General features: G+C 38.0%; 2 protein-coding genes across 2 annotated transcripts in view; both read left to right on the top strand.

The window, feature by feature from the left end:
* Positions 1 to 14,089, top strand: part of LOC138334952 (uncharacterized) — a 71,863-nt gene that overhangs the window by 18,596 nt on the left and 39,178 nt on the right. The gene's annotated exons all lie outside the window — the stretch shown is intronic.
* Positions 10,587 to 14,089, top strand: part of LOC138334951 (uncharacterized) — a 32,325-nt gene continuing 28,822 nt past the window's right edge. Inside the window, exons 1-3 of the transcript XR_011210210.1 lie at positions 10,587 to 10,692; positions 11,656 to 11,927; positions 12,552 to 12,706. The gene's annotated coding sequence lies outside the window, so the exon portion shown is untranslated. The remainder of the gene's footprint in view (positions 10,693 to 11,655; positions 11,928 to 12,551; positions 12,707 to 14,089) is intronic.

Raw genomic sequence — 14,089 nt, 5'->3', positions numbered from 1 at the left:
AATTTTGTTACCATTTCATTACCATAATATATATATATATAACTTGCTATTTTTTTGTATAAAATTAACCTTAATCGTTTTAATACTTCAAATTAAATTAAATGCATTTTTTAAATACGAGTTGTTTCCCCTTCGCCAGTTTGAAAGTTCATAACGCGGTGAAAGTCAAACGGAACTATTCAAGCGTTTTCTCGACAGTGATTATACACAAATAGATCAATCCTCACTCTGCTATCAATTTATCGGCATAACTTTTAAGTGATTATCTCTGCGAGAATGCAGAGTTGATCAAGGAGATTGTGCTTTAGAATCTAAATGTTGGATGGATGTTTGTGTCACTTTTGTTTGTGATGCTTTCAATATACAGCCAGTCGGATGTCGCATTGAGATAGGCCTACTATGAACTAGGAATGTTGAAATTATTGTTGATTTATGAATTATTCAGTATTATTCTGCAGGTTTCTTATACAGTATATTTGCATATTCCCGAAAGAGAATATGTAGCCTAGGCCAATTATTTTAAAAGCGGCGATTGTTTGTTATCCTTGATCACAGCATGATTCAAGTTTGATTTCATGTCATATTCCTGACCAAACAAATACGAAACAAAGAACTAATGAGGCAAATAAACGGTCCTCGATGCGATAAATTCGTTATCTAGTCAGTTACTGGCCCCCTATTATAAAGGCACAGGGGGTAAAAAGTATAGGAGGTTTGGGCTACGCCCTCGCCCCCTATAAATCTTACTGACCCTCTATGTCTTTATAGGGGGTCAGTAACTGACTATATAACTAATGTTATATTGAAAAACAAAACTAAGAAACAAACCACCAAAGTAAACAAAACAATCGTACAATTTTTAATCCATTTTGCCTAAAGTGTGATTTGACACTTAGTTATGTTGTATTTAAACTACTAAATATACATTGAAATATGTTTCAGTTGCCATGGTAAACATAACGGAGCCAGGAGCCAGTTTCGCTACGTCTGAGGCAAAGGAACCAGCATCGGATGTTACTATGGCATAAAATAATTATTTCGAGTATCAAAATCAGATTGTTTGTTTCGGTAAACATGCTCACTGATCTGCCTCCCCTTACTAGAGAGCAACCAATTAAATAATTTTACATAGACCACAGTGTTCAACTTTGTTAAAGTTTTGTACTGTATTATTAAAACAAAGGAATATTAGTTAGCTGTTGTGTTCTATAATTAAAGTCTAGGTTCTCATATAACACTAAATAGAAAAAAAAGTTTGGGTCCTTCTGCTCAAACTCCAACCAGGGTAGCTTTATTGAAATCAGGCGCATTTTGCACTAAAAAATCCTGAAATTCTAATGCTTTTACCTATTCATTATCAAAGTTGATATTTTGAACCTAAATCTCAATATGAATTTCCAAATTCATATCATGGTTATCTAGGAATAATTACCTGTCAGAAAACATTTTTACTTTTGAAATTCATAATTAGCCAGCCAATCAGCGGCCGGGTTAAAATTCTATCCTGGGCTCAATCTTGTATACACAAGGGCCATTTCGAAGGTATTTTTATTTAGTTGGTTGATCCCTACTACACATTATGTAGCCATGAGTGAAAGGGAAAAGACATCTAGGCCATGAAGTTTTAACCATTGAATAAAGATACGATGGGGTTTAATAGTTTTAATGAGTATATAGCAATGTAGTTTATATTTTATAAATCATTTAGTGATATCAATTATGCTTAAATGGCGCTACTCAAATGTATTTTGTGATTCAAAATGTTAAAATGCATTCGTTTAATGCATGTATTAACTACTTTAACTTGAGGTTATTCCTATAGCACTAATTGGTGTCATATTCTTGTGCGTAGATATGAATGCATTTTATATTTGGGCGTCCTATATTTATAATTGGAAACGCAGGAATGTTAATATTCATCTCGTGGAGATTTAGTAAGCACGTGGTCCGAAAAGTTCCTCAACTAAGCATTGATGTTACTACTTTTTAACTTCATAGGGGTATGAAAGAAATTTTGTTTGAAAGCTGTGTGAATCCGCGTAGCGGATTAATTTCACAAAAGTTTGCAAACAAAATTTATTTCATAACCCGAAGAAGTTCAAAAATAGTTATATCAATTCTTAAAATTAATATTTCAGACTACCTGATGACATTAAATACGTTTAAACGTACGATTCCATTGATTTTCAATGGATTATTTTTTCTAAATCAATACGCAACGCAAAAAAAACCAACAACAACAACAAAAAAAAACACAAAAAAAAAAAAACAACAACAAAAACAAACAAACAAATAAAAAAAAACAACCCAAAAAACAAGTTTGCAGTTATAATTACATTATGTATTAAACATTGTGAACATGATAGCTTCAGTAAATATCCACGCAAGCTTAATGGAACTTTGCATATAGACGAGTGCGAAATTCATCTTGATTCGACTGTAATTGACGGAGTTATTGCTCTTTGAACTAATAATTATCATTGGACCTTGTGAACACGATAACTTGAGTAAATATACACCCAGCTTAATTTAAACTTTGTGTGTAGACTAACATTGGAAAGATCTCTTTGCAATAATAATTATTGAACCTTGTGAACACGGTAATGTGAGTAAATATGCACCAAACTTAATGACACTTTGTTATGCAGACCTATTAGATGTATGTTCCTATTTCGTGAACAAAAGACATCGGTTGGCTAGTAAATGACATAAAATAATTTGTATCAAATATCAGGTGACCGTTAAGGCCCATTGGCCTCTTGTTTCTTCACATTATATGAAGAAAAAGAATCTGCCAATCTGAGAGTTGGATTAAGTATGAAAACAAATAAAAATTGATTATTAGTCTGTAGAACAGAGAATATGGTTGTGAGTACCTCATGGAATTAAAAGAAATAACACTATGCCAGTTTCGATGCAAACAATATACTTATCCTTTACGGGTATGAGAAAAATCCTCTTTGAGTCCATTTAAACATGTACTCTTTAATGTGATCTATAAAAGAAAAGAAATCTAGTTCTTTGAAATTATATATTATGAAATTAATATTTGTGTGTTGTTGAAATTGTTTAGCAATATGTTTTGTTGATATTTGCTCCAATGTGTATTTGTTTGATCCTGTATTTGTAGTTGATACATGTGCGTAAAACCATACAGATGCATTAGAATAAAGTGGATATCATTATTCTTCTGTTCTGTAACAATGGCATGGCTTCATTGGCCACTCAAAAAAAACAAAGACATGATATGAAGACATATTCACATATCTAAACGAGGGAAACAAAAAATGCTGAAGTTATTGCGAATAAGGCGAATATATTTCTCCGAAACTATTTTCCTTATTTTGTCTTTTTGTAACGTTAGTATACACTGTTCATACTTTCATGAATTCTCTTACCTCGATGTGACCAAACTCGTAGTAATATGCTAATTTTGTGAAGCTGTCAGATAAATTCTTATTTTGTTTGTCACACATTTAAAGTCATTCAAACATATTCAGTGCTAAATCTTCAACGCTATAGTTCTGATATAATAGTGTTATTGCTTTATGATACCATTACAGCTATAAAGTTGGAAACCCCCCAAAAATGTCTTGAATTATATATAAAAACTCATTTTTGGAATTACAGTTATATGTGCCGTTATTTTCATAATGACGACCTAAGAGCTTTTTTTGTGTGTTATTCACCACCAAAAATTACCACATTCTGAGAATTACGATACTTGCATAGGTGTTGTTGTTATGAAATAAATAGATAAATTGTGGTTGCATAAGCCAAAATGATTATTTTTGCATTTGGTCAGAGCATATTCAAAAGATCATTAGAGTTCAAAGTAATATCCGATAATTGGACAAGGAAAAGTTATTACAAAGCTACCTATTTGGCACTTAGAAAAATAAGAAACAATTAAAAGGCGTTGGAAAAACATTACTGGTACATGGTCACTAGTCACTCCATAACTAACACGTTCAATCAAAAAGGTTCACTTATTAATCAGTCACATAGTCATCCAGATACTTGGGACGTTGGATTTCCCGGCGAGGCCTGTTGGTTACGATCGGGATTGTGAAAGTTTCTTGTCCATCGTTAAGGGTCGACTGAGGGTTGAATTCATGCGCTGGTATCTCCGATATGACGCTAGGAATTTCGGGTAGTGGTTGTGGTTGTGGAGTTTCTAGCGGTTGCTCATTTTCGCGAAATGTCATCGGTCTGTTTCCAATACTAGTTGGCAATGTTTCATTACACGAGTCCGACTCGTCCTCATCGTTGAGTACAGAATTGTCAGACGCGAGAGTTTCTCTTTCCGTTCTTGTCGAAGTGGTGGAAGGAACCTTAAACAAGTCAGAATCCTTCACGCGGTATGACGATTTACGGAGTTGAGATCCTGCAAACTTACAAATGTTACGCCACTGACCGTCACAAGATACAACGATATATCTGTCCCTTCCGTAGAACTTATTACGGTCGTCGTTCACGTACACGATGTCTCCAACGCGACTTTGCGGAGGCGTAGGCAGACAGTTGGACGGTGATTTCGACTTCTCACTATAAGGATGGTTTGCGGTTTTGAGATCGTGTTGACGCGAAATCAATTGCTGGTCGTCAACTGGGATTTGATGGTGAGTGAAACTGATCTCGTTGAGTCCACATTTCACGAGCGGACAACCCTCGGTTTCCAAAGCGCGTGTTCATCCGGGACACAGCGAGTCCTAAGAGGAGAGGTGTTACTGCTCTGCACGTAGGGTCTTGTCGTAGGATTTCGTCCTCCAATTCCTGGATCGCGCGTTCGGCAACAGGATTTTTGTTTGGGTTTTTGACACGGCCGATTTCAATCCTCAATCGGTGTTTAGACAAGTCCTTGTCGTTCACGAGAGCGGAAAACCCAGGCGCGCCATCTGTTCGATTAACGGAGAATGGGCCGTCTAACGGATGCATTTCCGAGCGCAAGTAGATCAGACCGTCAAGAAGAGATTCGCGTCGTTCGTTTTCCAATATTATCGCGGCAGTGAACGATGTGACGTACTCGCGAACCACGAGAATAAGTTGGCGTTCGTGTTTCATAACATCCGCCGCAAACATCAGACCGATTTTTGCTGGGGGATCCCCAGTGCTTTGCACCCGAGTGTGACGCTGAATTTTGCTGAGTGACGCACATTGATGACATCCGGATGTTGTTCGTTCAACTGCCTTGTCCATGTCGAGGGCGAAGAAATAGCGATGTACAACGGCTTTGAGTTGATGAGTTGACGGGTGGTCCAATTTGATATGGAGCGACGTCAGAAGACCTTCCAATACGTTGCGCGGAATGATTATTCGTTCACGCTGTGGTTCAAACGGGATATCTTTCTTCACAACCAAAAGTCCGTCTTGTGCAATTGAGGCAGATTGTAGATAACGTTTGACGTCCTTGATATTTGTGAGTTTTTTCGACGGCCGTGTCCCTTGTTTCAAGTGGGCATGTGTGCGACGCAGGTCAGAGCATTCACTCTGAATAGATATCCACGCAGGTCTGCTTATGTACGGCAGCTTCACCGAGTCGTTCAACACATCTTTCTGTGGTAATGTGGCGTACCACAGAGCTTTCGGTGTACCGAATGAACGAACAAACTTGACAGTTGGGCTCTTCACACTCTGCGGCATTCCGGCTAGAAAAGTCCGACGGTAAGATAGCAGCACCGGCGACATGTCTGATAGAAATTTGATATCGACTAGCGGTAGCCAAAAATGTGGAGACACGCGGGCTAGCCGAGAACTCGCCCCTACACAGTTTTTCGTAAGCTTCCACACATGGTTTACTGTCTGTTAACACGCAAGCCGAAGCCGTAGACTGGATAATATAAGGGCTGAAGTGTTTTATAGCGGAAGCAATCGAAAGGGCTTCAATTTCACAGGGAATCCATAGACTCTGATTCTGTCGCAGTTTGGCACTGAAGAAGCCGGCAAGCAGTAGTTTATTACCGCGCGCGATGTACAAAGTCGCTCCAAGACCTTTACACTTGACTGCACCGTCGGTGACTATCCACAATTGGTCGTTTGATCGCGGTAATGTTATGGACTTGTTGGTGCTCAAAGCGGTCTGAGCTTTACGGAAAGACGACAACAGTTCATCGGACCATAATATTTTGTCTTTCGACTCCCTTCCAGCAGTAGCGCTATCGAGTGGCGATATTAAAGACGAACAGCTTTTTATGACGCGTGCGAGTACCTTATAGGCTCCAACGAAAGAACGCAGACCAGTGACTGTTGTCGGTGGTTCACACGAGGCGAGTGCGGCGATTCGGTGTGCCGATGCTCTGAGCGTTCCTTGACGCCAAATCCATCCGAGGATTGTGACTTCCTTTGGTGCAATTTCGGTTTTGGTCGAGGAGAGATTCAAGCCAGATTGTGTAAGGCATCCAGTAATCGACCGAAGTTTGATAGCAATTCCTCTTCCGAGTTTCCCCCGCAATAGAGATCGTCTGCTACTTTCGCAACGATTCCTTCCTGAACGATATTACCGAGAACACGGCATGTCAATTCCTCCAAAGCCGTTTCAGAACCGGGCATACCCATGGCAGACCGGGCATAAACGCGGACGCCTCGAAACGGAGTCACTACACCACAGTACTTCATAGAGTTTTTATCAAGCGGGATCTGGTAAAACGATTTTGTCAGATCTGTGACGGCGATGTAATTCCATTGTGCGATCTGTCTCAACGTGGGGTCCACATCGGGCATGAGCGATGGTTGGGGTTTACTGTACCGTCCTACGTCGGCGAACGCGGTAACTAACCGAAAGCCACCGTTAGGCTTTTTTACGAGGAAGGATGGATTCACATACTCTACATTTACGCTCACATCCTCGGGGCGACGAAAAACGCCCAGACCCTCGAGCTCGTCAAACTTATTTTGAAGTTCATCCAACTGGTGTTTACTATATTGGGGCAGTCTTCCCTTCCTCTGAGGGGGTTGTACCGGGCCCATATTTACCGTAGCCTTCAATGGACCAACAGCGCCGTTATAACCAGAGAAGGTAGGGTTGAAGACACTATCGTGTTGACCTAACAAGTCTTGAAAGCGGGATTTCACATCTCCAGACAGAATATTATCAGGGTCTAGGTTTACACTGTCAGAATACCTAACGTTTCCGGCTTTTTGAGTTTGAGTTTTGGTTGACATGTTCATATCACTTAACGGTGGGAGCGGTTCGGGGCAAAATGTCGATCGGATTTTGCACAGGTGCTCGTTTCGTTTAACAGTTTGAGGTTCAGTAGTAAGGTTGGGTATTCTGATTGTCCCTGCCACGCTAGATACAAGAGACGGTGGCGGCCAGGAAAACGGTTCATCAGTCGTGGGGTGAGGCTCTATAGAGAAAGTTTCATCAGAAGACGCAACATCGTCAGGGAGTTTCACTTCAAGGAATTCGCCCAGCCATACAGTGGTTGTTGTGGCGACCGGAGCACGAAGAACTTGTGCACGCTGTACGATGTGTTGGTTTGATCCTCGTAGCTGGGAACAATACGTGTACGCGTAGTTATCGCCTATGACTACTTCATGTCGAGATGGTCGGATAGAGATGTCGTTTTTCTCCATAAACGGGATACCCGCGAGAACATCTGTCGAGATATTGTCCACAACAAGACCTTCGAAAAACAAATCATGACCATTGTGATGAAATGAGAAGCGCGTTGTCATCGATAACGTGTAATGCGGAGATACCGTCAGCCTGACTCACGACATGTGATGACTTGTTTACATGTACGCCTAACTTAGCAGTTATTGACGAATGAATCATGTTGCCTGTCGCGCCGCTGTCAATCGTTAAACGAACTGTGTGATGTCCATAAAAGGCGTCGAGATACGGTGATTGGCGGATTTGTACCCTATTCACACTAACTTCGACACGCGCGGTATGGGAAGAATCGGAGTCTTCTTCGTCACTGGGTGCAGCATCCGAATTCATAACACATCGCGCTTTAGCGAGGTATTTTCGATCATTAAAGGGTAAAAATGTACATTTACTGAGGAAGTGTGTGCTTGGCCGGCCTGCTTCCTTACAGAGGGGGCACGATTTCGATGAAACGGTAGCGCGTGGACGCGGGGTGGGCTTTGGCGGAAACGCGAGACCTTTAGATCGAGTGTTCGATATCGCTGCTCTCATCACTTTGGCATCGTCGCTAGCTCTTATTTCATCTAACAATGAATCTAAAGCCTGCGATATTTCCGGCTTAATTGATGCAAGAGTTCGTGTTCTCAATTCGGTACCGTACCGCTGTTTAACAAGACGAGGAAGTTCAGGGTTTATTAGGCGAAGCCATGTTAAGACTGCCATGTTTTCAATTGTGGGAGACAGTTCTTCATCGTCAGCGATTTCTTGTCCGTGATGAGTGATTCCCAAGTCGCGACGAAGTAAATTATCCTCAATAAACGCCGTTATTCTCTGAAACAGGTCTTCCGGCCTTTCATTAGCTTCGAGTGTTATTGACGATAAAGTGAGCCCCGGTCGATTGAAATCCGAAGTGCAAGCGAATTGTCTGCCAGATTGACGGGAGAGAAATTGAGTTCTTCACTATGGTACTGCGTGAAATTATAGGACAAAAGTTCGCGATTTGACCCAACATCATTTCAAGTGCACTGACTTTCTGTGCACATGTTTTCCTCTGTGCCTGGGGGACATTATTATCGTCGTCAACAAAACCTCCATGAGGAGTGTCTCTGGTCTTTTTCTCCCATTGCACGCCTTCAACAAGAAATTGGGCGAAATTAGCATCGAGTGACAACGTGTACACCAGGTTTTGCCTCCAATTTTCAAAAGAGTTTATTGTCTCCACTTTACTCAGACACAACTGTTTTGGTGCTCTATTTTGGTTCGCCATTTTTGTTGGGCGAATTGACTTACACTGTTACACACCACGCTTGCGACCCGGGTATAATGTTTATACGCTGTGATTAAATGTCTCTTACAGTTCAAAAGTTCATCCGTTTGCTGATGAAAAGGTGTGAGTAAGAATCTCGCTGCCACCACGCCAATATTAGGCTAAACGTTGGAAGATAAATCACAACACAAACGCAGACTGTAAAGCTTGTAATGACGTCATCAAGGCGAGCGTAATATAAGGAACCAATTCCGGATAATGCGGATCCGGAATTTACTAACAATATACTGGCGAATTGTAAAGTGACTTTGGCAGATGTTGTTTTCATCTATGCATGCGCACTCCATAAAAAACACACTCTTCACACTGAAAACATTCTGTGTTATAACTTAAGTTTATGAAGCATCGTACATGTTCGCGCCGATGACTTTGATTGATTACCCAGCTTAATTAATCAAACCTTGACATTTTTAAAGGCTTAACGAAGAAAACAGATTACCCACCTATTGACTTTTTGTTGTATTTTTCGTTCAATTTTCATTTTTCGATCAACGTTCGTTCCTAATTAGAGAAGTCATATTGCAGTGGAAATAATGCAAAAAACAAAGACTTATCACCTGACTAGAATTGTTGTTATGAACAAAATTAGTGCGAATACACTTACATTGACCTATCTTGTGCTTATATTCAAATTCATTTCTTCTAATACATTGTATTGACATAAATACAATGTACATACAAATAATTATTGTGGTTTGTTAATATTACAAATATTTAAAGGGATGTGTAGTCAGAAAAGCTATGCATGTACAGTGTATGAGTGTCATTGTGTAACTACCTGCACTTCAAGGTCACTTACAATAGCGTCGTAGCATTTGAATTATTGGTTTATTTAAATAATAGCGAACCTATTTCATGTTTTTTTCGCTTAGACTTTGGCTTTTAAATTTTATGGCATTGTAAAAAAAACACCTGAGATCAATTCGACACGATAGGGCTATATATAACCTACCTATGTATGATGTCACTGTGTCCCCAGACATAGGTATATCTTAATTGTTGGTACTGCCCGGGGGACACGATTTCAAAGTCTAAGGTACTGAAATGTATTGGACCTCATATGCTCACACACACGTGTAATGGTTAGTAAAGCTTCGAAGGCGGCGCAGAGAGCTGCGGTCGTATAACTTTAAAAAAAGTCTTCACAATAATGACCCTTTGACTATTCCGTTGCTTTATAAATCGTTGCAATATTTATATTTTAACGCCATACTTATTAAGATCGTAAATATTATCGATGTATATAAAAAGTCTTTGTAAAGCAAATGGTTTACGAGGAGAAATCAAGTTCAGAGGTTTTTCTTCTCTTACTTTTTGTTGTATTTTTCGTGCATTTTTCATTTTTCGATCAACCATCGTTCCGAATCAGGAAACTAATTCTGCATTAGAAATAATGTAACAGGGAAAGCTAGCAACACGACTAGAAAAACTGTTATCAATAAAAGAGGGCGAACACCCTTACATGCTATTGACTATCACGTACTTATATTCACATTAATTTCTTCATATACATTGTATTTATATATATATATATATACAATGGGCATACACATATCTATTGTGGTTTTGTTAATATCACAAATAAGTTCTGCATGTACAGTGTATGAGTGACATTGTGTAAATACCTGCACCTCAAGGTCATTTACAATAGCGTAGTAACATTTGCATTATTGCTTTATTTAAATAATAGCGAACATATTTCCTTTGTTTAGTGCCGCCATGATTTGTAACACCTACCTGTGTCTGTGGAGCATTCTACTTATTACATGGATAGGTAAGTAAATGAAATTACGTGTCTTATATAAAAGTATGTTTCAAAATTTTAGGTATATTAATTTGATCATCAGATTGAATATATCTAATCGATATGTGAATTAGATATTAATCGTTTGGTTTGTCTGAGTTCAATCATTAGTCTGTTAACTTGTCCATATCTAAATCTATAGCATGGAACAGACATGTGTATAGTATAGGATACGTTGACGGACAATAGTGACGTCATAATGGTCACGCTTTGGACGTCACTTATTGTTTGTTAGACATCATTCGGTTTCGTTAGTTAACAATGATAAGTGCTATATTTATCTATCATGGCAAAGTTTACTAGACACTCTTGCTTCATGGTATTGTCAAAGAATAGAATCCCATCACAAATAAATAATATGTGGCATCAGTGCCTCGACTGGACCATAATAGTATACTGTATAGGCCTACCTTCTGTAGGACAGAGATCAGACGCCTCTGTCGATTAGTGTCAGTAATCACAAGAAATCAAGATAAAATATGACTGCAAAACTTCCATTGAAATGTGCTGATTTGATGGTTCTCTTACCATGGCTGATTAAGATATTAATCATAAGCACTCAACAAGCATGAAAGTGTGTATGAACAAAGTTTGTTTTGTTGCAGGTCCCATATGTTTATTTATAATACAAATTTTTTTCTAAACTATTTTACCTTTCGTAAAATCCCTCAAACATTACGTAGTAAGAGCATGGTTTATCCGTTATATTACAAAATGTGACATAAAGTATTAGTGCTGACATGAAATAAAGTGTATCTACTATTAAAACAAGAATTGAGGTCACAAGTTACTTTAGATATGCTGGCAGAAATTAATCTACAAAAGAGAAAATGGTTATAAAAAACAATGTTTCCAAATATGTATATTCAACCATAATAAGTAGGTAAAATATCAGTTCATATCATAATACAAGTATTTTCCTTTCTGTTTCAGGTAAGAGTTCGGGCTTTGAGCGATGTGTCGGAAATTTCTATCAAACTTACTTCGATAGCATATATGGACGGTATCACCTGGATATCAACTTTCGTCATCGATATTACAATTATTTCACTAGTTACTATTCCGCGAAGTACTGTCCAGATCGGTGTTGTACAATAAAGGAAGGATATACCAACAGCTACGTATTCTTTCTCGTACAGGACCTGTTGTTATAGTTACGTACCTGCTACACATTCCTACAAACCTTCGGATAAAACTGAATCCAGGTGAATATAACAGTTATTATACCTAATATTTATAAGTATAACCATAATATATTTAATGAATGAATGGATCTATATTCATATACTCGGCCACTGTCAACAAAAATTCATGACGACACTTTATTGTCTCTGTCATGACGTCACAATGGATTTTCTGTCCGATACAACCAATGAAAACTGCCCTAGGTTATATTACACTAATGGTACAATATATACAAATATATTTAATGGTCTATAACAGTGGATATCAGGAGGATTATCTCAGAATTTTTCGCTTCAAAAAGAAATATCCCAAACTGACTTGCTTCGAGATGCTATCCTTTGAGTTAACGGGAGTTGATGAAGGTTGGGTGGGGGGGGGGGTAAGTAATTTATCACTTAATTTTATATCCAATCGCAATACACATAACACAAAGTCGTAATAATAAGCAAAAGTTTTTAAACGGTTTCTTCGCATAAACTCCAGTTAAAAATAAAATACGTGCGAAATACCGAGCGAAAACCCAAGCATTGTAATTGTAAGACAGAAATTAAGACCATTCAATGCGTTCAGTCATCTGGCGTATAAATGACAGTAGATCGTGAGCTACGATGGATAACTGGTTATTTTATCTTTTTATCTGACAGAAAGGGACTGATAATTGGATGTGCTATAGGAGGGACTATGTTTACTGTGCTGACCATATGTTCACTAGTGGTGGCCAGAGTCATGTGGGTAGAGAGGAAAAGAATCGAACCAACATCTACACCTGACGGGTCTAAACCAAATAAGGACAGCTTCGGTACGAACTTCCTCATAATAATTTACTACGAATATTAAAATGTACATATTTTTTTACAAAAAAAAACAAGAAAAACGCGTATGAATATATGATAAAAAAAAGAATAAAAATACAAAATTTGATAAGGATACCGGTTACTGTAATATCAATGAAATTGTGCATCAACACGTATCTTATTTTATCAAGTAATCTCATATTTTAAATGTTATCAGAATGTGAAAAATGATTGTTTGCAAATTGTGTGAAAAACGTTTGAAAAACATTTTCTTATACCCCAATGTTGTATATGTGCCGTAACTGGGCGAAAAAAATGTTATTTTTTCTTCAGTAATATGATTGAAAACCACCGGTTTGATGACTTAAGCTCAGAAAATCATTCACATGAACAGAAAAAAACATATATGCTATCTTAAGACATTAGTTTACAACACATAATTTATGCAATGTAAAAATCTTGTTTTTAATGTTTCATGTGTCTTTAGATGTGATACATCACTTTACAATAACCAATAACAGTAAAAAAATGTGAATGATAATATTGTAGACTACATCTTGGCTTCATGTTCTGATCTTATGCACTCATTTGACAATACTGAAGATGTAATGATAATGATTTGTGGCAGTACTGTCACAAACGAGTATGATTAATATGACACATTTAACTCAAGATAATTTTGAATGAGTATGCAGATATATGATAATCTTTTATCAACAAAAAAAAAAGAAATGCGGTTACAAGTTACTTTAGAGATGTTGTCAGAAGTTACTCTACAAAAGAGAAAATGGTAAAGAAAAAAAAACCCAAATAGATATTCAACCATAATAAGCAAGAATAATATCAGTTCATATCGTAACACAGTGTTTTCTTTCTGTTTCAGGTCAGAGTTTTGGCTATGAGCGATGTTTCGGGCGATTCTATCAAACTTACTTCGACAGCTACAATGGACGTTATTCTATAGGGACCAGCAATCGTCATTGGTATTATAGTTATTTCACTGGTTACTATTCCGCGAAATACTGTCCAGATCGGTGTTGTACATTAACGAAAGGGCGTGATTTTAGCGTGTACGTTTACATTTACAGACTCGCAACATACTCGTATAAGACGTGTTGTTATAGTTACGTACCTGTTACACCTTCCTTCCTACAAACCATCGGATAAAACTGAATCCAGGTGAGTATAATAAATAATATACTTAATAATAGTAAATATTCATTTCACACACTCAGCCACTGTCCAAAAAATCATGACGAGACTTTATTGTATCTGTCATAATGTCACTATGGATTTTCTGTCCGACACAACCAATGAAAAGTGCAATTATAAATTATAATATCATTACACTAATGGTTTAAGCAAAAATATGACATGGTCGATAACAG

The sequence above is a fragment of the Argopecten irradians genome, chromosome 11 (assembly GCF_041381155.1).
Source record: "Argopecten irradians isolate NY chromosome 11, Ai_NY, whole genome shotgun sequence".
In the NCBI taxonomy this organism is placed as follows: Eukaryota; Metazoa; Mollusca; class Bivalvia; order Pectinida; family Pectinidae; genus Argopecten; species Argopecten irradians.
Note: the sequence above shows the minus strand (reverse complement) of the source record. Positions and strands in the feature narration are given on the sequence as shown.